The sequence below is a fragment of the Schistocerca gregaria genome, chromosome 8, assembly GCF_023897955.1.
Source record: "Schistocerca gregaria isolate iqSchGreg1 chromosome 8, iqSchGreg1.2, whole genome shotgun sequence".
NCBI classification, from domain to species: Eukaryota; Metazoa; Arthropoda; class Insecta; order Orthoptera; family Acrididae; genus Schistocerca; species Schistocerca gregaria.
In genome coordinates, this window is record NC_064927.1 from 143962452 (window position 1) to 143974440 (window position 11989).

General features: G+C 42.6%; 1 pseudogene; it reads left to right on the top strand.

The window, feature by feature from the left end:
• The first annotated feature begins 9573 nt into the window (after nucleotides 1-9573).
• LOC126285620 (5S ribosomal RNA) lies at nucleotides 9574-9691 on the top strand (annotated as a pseudogene).
• The last annotated feature ends 2298 nt before the right edge of the window (nucleotides 9692-11989 follow it).

The following is an 11989-nucleotide window of genomic DNA, read 5'->3' on the forward strand; positions in this document are numbered from 1 at the left end:
TCCTTATCTCCGACTAGATGGGCAATGTCATCTGGAATCTACTGAGTACAGTACACACTCAGTAGTAAATAACTTACCGTCGTCAACCAATACTACTTCCGCTTCTAAGAATATGGAGATTAATAAAAAATTACTCGGTTCACCTTAATAAGTCCTCAATCCAATGACTTACTTGTTTTGACATGAACTGGACTCCATCGAAGGATTTCCGGAAGTGACGGCGCAACGTCAATTTGGTCTCGTTATCTGTGCCTTAAGAGATAAGGCAGAGGCACCAGAGAAGCAGTTCTGAAGTTGGGCTTGTTAATGGAAGCAAGACTGAAGAAAAATCAGAACACATGCATGGAAACTCTGTGGGAACTGTTAGAAAATATTAAATGATGCTAGATGTTCGAAATTCTTGGAGTAATAGCAGTAAGGCAGAGGAAAATAAGGTTAATATATAGTATGAACGAGATCCAAGAGGAACAATAAGGTTGGAAGAACAACAACAAGTCCTTTATTAAAAAGGGGGTAAGGCAGGAATAAAGTCTGTCGCCCCTACTGCCTATCTACACATCGAAGAAGCTATGACGGAAATGAAGGATAGTTTCAAAATTAGGATTAAAATTCACGGTGAAAAGCTATCACCGATAATATTCGCTGATTACATTGGTATCCCTACCGAAAGCGAAAAAAAAAAAAAAAAAGCAGTGTGGCGTTGATAGGTGGGAGGACCCATCCGTGGAAGTTCGGCCGCCGAGTTTCAAGTCATATGTCAGGTGACGCCACATTGGGAGACTTGTGTGTTGATGATGATGAAATGATGATGCGGACAACACAAGACCCAGTCCGTGAGCATAAATAATCTCTAACACTGTCGGGAATCGAACCCGGGCACGTTGCACATTAGAAAAACGCGTTACCACTCAGCTAAGCAGGCGGACCTCAGTGAAAGTCAAGAGGAATTGCAGGATCTGTTGAATGGAAGCAACAGTCTAATGAATACAGAATGTGGATTGAGAGTAAATCGACGAAGGTGGAAGTAATGAGACGCAGCAGAAAAGAGAAAATTTAACATCAGGATTGGTGATCAGGAAGTAGATGAAGTTAAGGAATTCGGCTACATAGGCAGCAAAATAACACGTGAGGGCATAAAAACACTAGCTTAGGCAAAAGAGGCACTCCTGCAGAAGATAAAAGGCTGTGGAAAAGAAATTAGAATTTCGAAAAGACATCTTACTTGTATTTATAGAAATAAAAAAAAACGCTTATGTCACTTTAGACCTAATTTACACACAAATGGCGTGACGTGGGCGCCTGGCGAAGGCGAGTCAAAGACGCGGCGCGGAAGAGACTTCAGCAGTTCACACTGAGGTGGCGCTGTCACATAGATGATGATGATGATGATGATGATGATGATGACAATGATGATGATGATGATGATGATGATGTTTGGTTTGTTGAGCGCTCAAGTGCGCCGTCATCAGTGCCCTTACATACTCCCCACTTTGGCACAGTTCAAATTTTTGCCACAATCCAATGTAGCCACCGTCACGAAGGTGATGATGATGATGATGATGATGATGAAGACAGCACAAACACCCATTCCCCGGGAAGAGAAAATCCCCCTGTAAGAGAGACGCGGAACGGTCCTGCTACGACTGGATCAGAACATCTCGTCTTCATCAGACCAGGATATAGATGCACTGGATCTTTTGCATCTCGTAAATGTGGATCAGCGGAACAAGATATTGGATACAACAGTTATGGTTGAAAAAAGAGAAAAAATGTGGCACATTCGACGTAATGAAAGAATTGAATATGTGTCTCGAATGGCCGGCCACTGTGGCCGAGCGGTTCTAGGCGCTTCAGTCTGGAACCGCGCAACAGCTACGGTCGCAGGTTCGAATCCTGCCTCGAGCATGGATGTGTGTAATGTACTTAGGTTAGTTGGGTTTAAGTAATTATAAGTTCTAGGAGACTGATGACCTCAGAATTTAAGTGCCATAGTGCTCAGAGCAATTTGAACCATTTTTTTTTCTTATCTCGAATGTTTTCAATATTTTTACAGAAGTGCTTCATAGTGTTTCTATATTACGTTACACAAAGTAAAATATAGCATTCAGAGGAAAGCAACGAAACTGCAATGTTTTGATCATAGTTCCTACTTTTCATTTGAACGCAAACCTAAAAGTTACTCCAAAAAGCCGAGAGTTACTGGGAAAAGAAATCTGCCACTAGACAACATTCCAGTTTTCCCTGTCTTGGGTGATAAAATTGTACTAGTACAACGTGCCAAGAAAAAAGCGTTACTTGATGTGTAACAATATATCCCTGCTGGAAAACGGAGTTTATATGAGCAAGTAACTAGTGAATAATAGATTTGTGCGTCTTTCTGAAAAAACACATTGATTGAGAACAGAAAATGTAGTGGTGAATGTATATGTGTAGTGTAATTTCAATAGGAGTAGTGTTAAATTTTTCGGTATCTGCTGCTGCCATTTGTGAATATTTGTATTACATTAAACATTGTGTTTACGCCTGTGTTGTTCTACTTTCTAAAAATAAGTTTTCAATTAATTACCGCAATAAATAACACGCAAAAGAATGAGTCTTTCAGTGTTGTAACTACACAGGCCCTTCGTTGTTCGGCGAGGAAAATAAAAAGAGATGTTGCTATTGTGTCAAAGATAACATACGTAATTGTGTAATAACTGTTATGGTAATATGCAAAATGATGTTTTGCCTAATATATATTATCTGCTTCAAAAATTCCAAAAGATGTAAGCATAAAATAGGCAGTTAAATAGGTAAGGGTAAAGTATACAGACCACAGAAAACTTCAGTTATATCAATAACATTGACTACAGATGTTAAATCCCATAGTGCTCAGAGCCATTTGAACCACTTTGAACCAATAACAAAATGCCAATCCTCATTCATTGCTCGTTGGAAAAAACGCCATTTGTTCGACAGTATGTGAATGAAACTGTTGTCGTAGACAAGAAAAACTTTTGTACACAGTATATACCCTACTCTGCCGCTGAATCTGCGATTTCCTATCTCTATCTGTCTCTTAATGCTGTATTAACTGAAAATATGATTGTAACTGACTTAATAAACCACATACGAAAGAGAAACACGAGCCACAAATCCGTACAACGCGCGGCCCTAACGTCAATGTCGTAGCTCAGGGCAAAACGCCAAAATACATCGTTTATTTACGCGCGTCTGGAAAGAGTTATCAATTTCCTTCCACCGTTAAAAACAGTTTCGGCATGTTAGCTATAATTCTTACGCAGCAACCTATGGCTAAATCCACCATGCATAGACTGGGCAGCGACTACATTCTTCACTGCAAACTTCTGAAAATATGCCCGGTAGTTTACTTGTTTGGGAAGTTTTAGAGTAACTATGGGCAATACTATAAAAATAAAACCAGTTCCCTATCAAGCTGTGACTTCAGACTATAATATTTCGATTTTTTGTAAGTTTTAAATTATTTATTTTTTATTTATTTATTTATTTATTTATTTTTGTCAAATAGTTAACTCGAAAACAAATGAGAATGCATAGTGGAGTTCATGCATGAATCCCGAAGCAGTGGTTTTAAAATTTTGTGTGAAAAGTGAAAGTTTTATTGAGAAACTATGGATGCAGTGTGCTTTATCTACATAAAACAACTTTTTTTGGTACGTCGGATGACGTGAAATTAATGAGAAAAATGGATTTTAAACCACCTTCCCGATGAGCTAGAGAGCTCCACATCTCAGAAGTAAATGACTACGCAGTATCAACGCGCTTTCAAGTCTGGTGTGTGACGAAAGGTATTTTGTGTAGCACTGTTATTTCGCCTTTTCCTGTTACAGTTGCGGTTGTTTCGTGGTAATAACGATTGCTAGTAAGCCTCCGGGTTAGCTGGATTTTCTCACTTTTTACCTTGTCAACGTTCACGCGAGATAAATATAGGAGCTAACAATGTACTCATCGTGAAGAGAAACTGAAATAAACTTGAAGGTGTAGATACCTCTGCTGTATACTCATACAAATGTTTGAAATCGGTTGAGACATTTGATACAAACATTAAAAGAAAATAATTATTTAAATTTAAAAAAATCTAGTATACCACTTTTTTAAAACGGACTAAAAAGTAAAAAATAATTTCTCCTTGCTTCATACAGATTCCTAACCCCATACTTTGTACTTGTGAATTCACTTCTCAGAATATTTGTAAGCCAAACAATCCTGTCAGAGGAAACGCTCCTGTAGTCATCCATGCGGCGCGGCGCTCGTGGTCACAGCACAAAATTTTAACACCTGATGATGGACATATAAGAGCCCGAAACCGGTCGTGTTTTAAATAAAAAGAACCTTGAAGCGATATTTTCAGCATCTGCTATACCTGTAAGATTTAAAACGAAAAGCGTGGGGCATCTGCTATACATAAATGACGCACGAATAGTTCACCTCCTTAATAGTTATTGCATGCGCCGCATGTTTAAGGTTTTAAATCTTAGATATGTTGCTACAGCTATTAAAAATTCACGCGCACAAATTTTTAGGATTACGTCTATGGGGTTAAAAATTTATATGGGACTAGGACAGAAGCGCCGATAGGTCGCGCTGTTTAAGTCGCCATGTCATGGATTGCACGGTCTCTCCCACAGGAGGTCCGACTGCTCCCTCGGGCATGTGTGTGTGCGTTGTGTGTGTGTGTGTGTGTGTGTGTGTATTTTGTTTAGTTTACGTAGTGTGTAAGTCTAGGGACCAATGACCTCAGCAGTTTGATCCCTTAGGAATTCACACACATTTGAACATTTGAACTGGGAGAAATTATTTTCTACTTTTTAGTCTGCTTTAGAAACGTATTACATTTAAAAGTTTTTTATTTAAATAATTATTGTGTTTAATCCATCACTGCTTAGCCTTGTCATTCATTTATCAAGATCAAAACTACTGTACGATGAAGTTAAAGGAACATAGATGAATAATTATTTTTGTATTGCGCAGTTCAAACCTTCGAACAACAAAAAGTTCAAAGTGGTACAACTTGCAATAATAACTAGATTACTTTCTAATTTTATCGTTAGCGATCAATAAATCATAGCAGCTAAAACAACAAACATAAAAAACACTCATTAGTTTTTCGTTCTGTTGACTCACATGGGATAGCTACAGTTGCCAAAAACAGCAAACAACGATGTCCCAGGGAGAGGTTGATTATATGGAACTGCTGATCAACATAGACCAGTCCGAATCTCCTCCTGATTCTCTTTCAGATGTCTCTGTCACTTTCCCATTTTAGTGTCCTCGAACAGTTTCGCTTCTTCTTCTTCTTTTTCTTCTTTTTCTTCTTCTTCTATCCCCTCCTGCTTTGCCCTAACTGGTGATGTTCGCGTCGCAAATGAGTGTCTACAGGGAAATGGCACCCAGGACACGTTTCCAGCTACCATGTAGTAGTTACGCAAGTGCAAGGATACAATCCTGAAATTCCATAACAGCTCGAAAGAAGGTAAATACAAACAACTTTCGTTGGGATCTTGCCGATGACAGCACAACGGGATATGAGCGTATGGCCCGTTTATTTCCATTGTATAGGACAGACAGCGAGGCTATTACAGAGAAAGAATTGCCATTGATGAAGATGAGAACTATCGTCCAAAGAATATCGACATTTGTCACGGCAAGTAAATCACGTGAATGTTTTAACTTTACTCTTCCCAAATAGGAGCTTAAACTTTCACCCAAACAGCACCATGCACGAAATGTGACACTAACTATAAGCATTCTTTCATCTTATAAGGGATCTTCCATTAAGAGTGACATTTTTTTTAATTTGAACAGAAAACACTCAATGTACCAAAGTAAATTGTGCTTTATTTTGAAGTTTGGACATTGCAGATACGTTCCAAACATAATATCGTTCAGATGTCCACCGCAGGATGACTCCAATATTAATTACTCTTTCCTATATGAGTGGCCTTAAGTCTGCGCAGTATGTCGAACGCTCGCCGCATCCAAATGTTCCAAAGCTTGTGGCTTGTCACCATAGTCCTCGGCTGTGTTGTAGCCCCTAAGAGAAAAATCCATGGGTGATAAATCACACAACTGTGGCGGCCAATTCACAGGTACACGTCTTGAGATGATCCGATCGCCAGACTTCTCCCTCGGAAAATCGAGCGCAGAATCAGCCGTGTGGCACATAGTGCCATCTTGCTGGAAACACATATTTTCAATTTCTATGATCTTTAGTTCTGGCCACAGAAATTCGCTTAACATGGATATGTAGCGGTTACCACTGAAGATAAAGGTTATTCTGTCATCATCTCACCACCTCGCCATAAAGCGCACCACACATTGAGTTCTTCTGGAATGCATTGGCACCTCCTGGACACTTATGGGTTCCTCTCGATCCAATAACGTCAATTCTGCCTTTCGACGAAGTCACTATAAAAAATGCCTCTCGTCCGAGACGACGCCTTTTTCGCCGAATTACAGATAAGCTTTCATCAGCCCAATCAGCGAGCTCACGACGTAATCTTGCCTTCAACTGTTCAATCCATACAACCTTGTATGGATGCAGGCCCAAATTGTTTCGCAGGATTCATCAACTTGATGTCTGAGATAGCCGCAACAGTTGAGAAAGTCTACAAAACGGAGACATTCGGCTCTTCCTCAATACTGGCAGCTACTATTGCGGTATTGTCCTCACATCGTACTTTCCTCTGAGATGACAAATGTCATGGGATACCAACCAATATCGTGTTGGACCTTCTTTTGCCTGGCGTAGTGCTCCATTTCTATGTGGCGTGGACTTAACAGGTCGTTGCAAAAATATTGATCTACCTTACTTCTGTAGCGGTTCATAATTGCGAAAGAGTTTCCGGTGCAGGATTTTGTGCAAGCATTGACCTCTCGATTACGTCCCTTATATCTTCGGTAGGATTCATGTCGGGCGATCTGGGTGGCCAAATTGAATCGTCCAGAATGTTCTTCAAACCAGTCTCGAACAATTGTGTCATCCATTAAAAATTCCACCGCTGTTTGAGAACATGAAGTTCATGAATGGATGCAAATGGTCTCTAGGTAGCCGAACATGAAATTTATAATCAATGATCGTTTCAGTTCGACCAGAGGACCCAGTCCATTCCATTTAACACAGCCTTCACAAGCTTCGACGGTGCCTTGTTGACAATCTGAATCCTTGCCATCGTGAGGTCTGATCGACAGGCGAACGCTACCATCAGCTCTTACCAACTCATATCGAGGCCCATATGACGGTGTGATGGAGTCCCAGTCATCTATGGGCCAACAGATATGGTCATGAGACCTGGAGAGGCGTCACCGCTGACTAACACGTTCGTCGTACTTCCCGCATTGATTTCTGCGTTATTTCAAATGGTTCAAATGTCTCTAAGCACTATGGGACTTAACACCTGAGATCATCAGACCCCTAGACTTAGAAATACATAAACCTAACTAACCTAAAGGCAATATACACATCCATGTAAGAGGCGGGATTCGAACCTGCGACTGTAGCAGCAGCGCAGTTCCGGACTGAAGCGCCTAGAACCGCTCGGCCACTGCTGCCGGCCTCCATTATTTCAGGCAATGTTTCTTGCCTGTTAACACTAACAACTCCATGCAAACACTGCTCCTGTCGGTCGTCCAATGAAAGCTGTCGGCCACTGCGTTGTCTGTGGTGAGAGGTAATGCCTTAAATGAGGTATTCTTCGCACGCTCTTGACACTGTGGATCTCGGAATATTGGATTACCTAACGATTTCCGAAGTGAAATGTCCTGTGCGTCTAGCTCCAATTACCATTTGGCGTTAGAAGTCTGGTAATTCCAATCATGCATTCATAATCACATAGGAAACTTTTTCACGTGATTCACGCAGGCATAAATTACGGCTCCTCCAATGCACTTCCAGTTCATACGTTTTGTATAGGATATTGTCGTCATCTGTATATGTCTATATAATTATCTCATGACTTTTGTCATTTCAGTGTACGTTATCTTCTTGGTGGCTTTTGTAGCGTGGAGTGAAATCCCATTCAAACTTAGCCGCCGGCCGCGGTGGTCTCGCGGTTCTAGGCGCGCAGTCCGGAACCGTGCGACTGCTACGGTCGCAGGTTCGAATCCTGCCTCGGGAATGGATGTGTGTGATGTCCTTAGGTTAGTTAGGTTTAAGTAGTTCTAAGTTCTAGGGGACTAATGACCACAGCAGTTGAGTCCCATAGTGCTCAGAGCCATTTGAACCATTTGAACTTAGCCACAGTGTGCCATATACACTGAACAGAGAAACAGTGATGGTGACCCAGTTCTCTGGTGAACAAAAGCTGGGGGCCCACAACTGTGCAGCAACATTGATAATTTTTTTAATGATTTCAAAACGTTCAGAAATAGTGAGTCACTGCATGATGAAACTGAAAATTTTACAGCATATTTTCACACCTGGAAGAACACAAAGAATGTATTAGAAACCGTAAATTACAATTCAAAAAGTAACACACTCGATGAAAAACCCTTTACAAGCACGTCTGCGAACACAGCCGTGTGCGGACGGATGCAGGCCAAGTCTATCCGCAATGCCACCCAGTGTTGCATTATCAGGTATTTTAAGGCGCTCTCGCTAGACCGGCGGTTACGCGCGGCGCAGGAATTCCGTTCGGCGGCAGAAAATACAGCCGCGCCCGGCTGTACACAGCGGCCCACGCGACCGCGCCGCTGCTTAATTGCGCTACTGTGCTGTCCCCGCCCCTGTATTTACGATAATGATAGCCGCGCGGGAGCCGCTTCCTGCTGCCGCCTGCCACTCGGCGCTCGTAATTGGTTTGTTCAGGCGCCGCACCGCGCGTGATACACGGGCGAGGCGGCGCATACCCAGGTGGGGCGCGTGCAGAGACCTCTGCCGGCAAGTCGCCGCACTGCCGGCACCCAACGCCTTCGTCTCGATACGAAATTGACGACGTGCATTCTCTCTTGTAAAGTACCAGGACGCCTATTAGCAGACATTAAGACGGTTTTGTTCACCGTTTCCCTTCTAGTTTAGTTCTGCTGGGGACACTTTCGGTGAGGTGTCTGAATGTCCATGGAGGAATGGCAGTTCAATCTTCCTCAAGAGCTGAAACTAGATGAGGTAGTGATGATGGACGCTTGTGTCTGGAGCAAAGTCGATGTTCTAGCTCATTTCAAAGTTATGCCATTGTGTTAGTTCATTGGACTAGAGTATTCTGTGCAGGTGTGTTAGCCAGAATACTGGGGTTGATGTAGTGGATAACACACCTGCCTAGTAAGCAGGTTCAACTCCTGGGGTTGGCACAAATTTTAATTAATTATTTCAGCTTATATCCTTGTTGAAGATAAAGTTGTAACTCAATATGTCTCCAGGAAAGTGTAGTTACATCAGATCAGTAGATCACCTACACCTGAGGCACAGGTAGCACTTTCATTACACATAATGCTGAGGTGCTACTCCAGTATCAGAGAGCCTTCGCAATAACGACTATTTAAGAAGAGGAAAATCAAGAGCGGCTGAGTCTATGTTACGGAGGTCAATGGATTAGATTGTTCCATGCAGCTGTCTTGGCCAACGGCCTTGCCGCAGTGGGTACACCGGTTCCCGTGAGATCACCGAAGTTAAGCGCTGTCGGGCGTGGTCGGCACTTGGATGGGTGATCATCTAGGCCGCCATGCGCTGTTGCCATTTTTCGGGGTGCACTCAGCCTCGTGATACCGATTGAGTTGTTACTCTACCGAATAGTAGCGGCTTCGGTCGAGAATACCATCATAACTACCGGGAGAGCGGTGTGCTGACCCCACGCCCCTCCTGTCCGCATCCTCCACTGAGGATGAAACGGCGGTCGGATGGTCCCGGTAGGCCATTCGTGACCTGAAGACGGAGTGCGTGCATCTGTCTTAGCCACAGTGCCAGGGTAGTGTAGTGCTTAGTATGTCTGCCTAATAAGCAGGAGATCCCTTTGCAAGTCCCAACCTTGGAACAAATTTCAATTTATTGCTTCAGCATGTGCCCTTATCGAAGACATTCCTTTGGCTTCCGGTCAGGATTCTGAGCGGGTCACTACAGGATTTTTCATAAACCATTAGTCCACAGATGCTGCTTCGCAACAGGGTGAATTGCCATGCTGACATAATCGTCGCCTCCCAACTGCTCCTTTACTGAACTCAATACACAGTGCTGCAGACTGAGTTCATATCCTTCTGCTATTAACATCTCTTAAGCGCAATAATGGGAGAACATCCTACCACCAAAACATCCCCTTAATGAAACATCACCTCTTCCATACTTCAGTGTTGGCACTATACACGATAGCAGGTGGCGTTCTCCAAACATTCGCCAGATTCAAACTATTCCATCATATTCATCGCTCCAAATAACCCCCTTCCAGTCATCCACTGTTAAGTGATGTCGCTATTTACACTACCTCAAGTATCTCTTAGCATTTCCTACACGAATGTGTGGCTTATCAGGAGCTCCTCTACCATTTTACACCATTCTTTTTAAATCTCTATGGACAATCGTTGGTAGCTGGAGCGCTGATAGAGTTTTGGAACTTACGAGCAATTTCTTCCACCGCTTTCGTGCGATTTTGTACAGCCACACTCCGAAATGATCGACTATCCGTCAGTACATGAGATCTGCCTGGTTTAACTGCGGTTGTTTTTCTGCGTTTCCACTTCACAACTATGTCACCAACTGTAGACTTGGGTAGCTTTATAAGGACTGAAATGGCCCTGATGGATTTGTTTCTCAGATGACAACCAAAGACCAGTCCACACTCTGACCCAGCATCTCAACCTCCGTGTCGTGACAAGGTGGTGTGTCACGGACACATGTCAGATTTTGAATGCCTTCCAATCTTCAGCAGGATAATGCACGACCGCATGTTGCATGTCCTGCACGGGACTTTCTGAATACACAAAATGTTCGACTGCTGTCCTGGCCAGTACATTCTCCAGATCTCTAACCAATTGAAAACGTCTGGTCAATGGTGGCCGAGCAACTCGCTCGTCACAATACGCCAGTCACTACCCTTTATGAATTATGGTATCGAGTTGAAGCTGCATGGGCAGCTGTACCTGTACACGTCATCCAAGCTCTGTTTGACTCAATACCCAGGCGTATCAAGGCCGTTATTATGGCCAGAAGTGGCTGTTCTGGGTACTGATTTGTCAGGATCTATGCACCCAAATTGCGCGAATATATAATCACATGTCAGTTCTATTATAATATATTTGTCCAATGAATACCCGTTTATCATCTGTACTTCTTCTTAATGGCCAGTAGCATAATTACTGTCAAGGTTCATATGGTGCATACATGTCTGGCAGAACAGACACGCAACATATAATAAAATTTAGAAATAATATATGATTTTAGTTTTTTATTGCAACTTATTTTTATTTTGTTTACTGGCTACCAGTTTAATTACACTGTACCATCCTCAGGCTACCTTCTTATAAAAATAATCCCAGTACATAGTAAAACAACAATGCAAGAAAATGTTTGAGAACAGTCTTCTCTTTGACAGCAAAGTATGGTATACAGTGTAACATTAAAATGTATAGCTGCCCCTTACCCCTGGCAGGCAGGTGACACACTCACTTCCCAAGTTGGTATTTCTGGAACTAAAAATTAAGATCAGTTTTGTCCTTTAAACACAGTAATCTGCGGCCGGCAATGACGAGAGTGGCCTATTTGTACGTACACTCCTGGAAATTGAAATAAGAACACCGTGAATTCATTGTCCCAGGAAAGGGAAACGTTTTTGACACATTCCTGGGGTCATATACATCACATGATCACACTGACAGAACCACAGGCACATAGACACAGGCAACAGAGCATTCACAATGTCGGCACTAGTACAGTGTATATCCACCTTTCGCAGCAATGCAGGCTGCTATTCTCCCATGGAGACGATCGTAGAGATGCTGGATGTAGTCCTGTGGAACGGCTTGCCATGCCATTTCCACCTGGCGC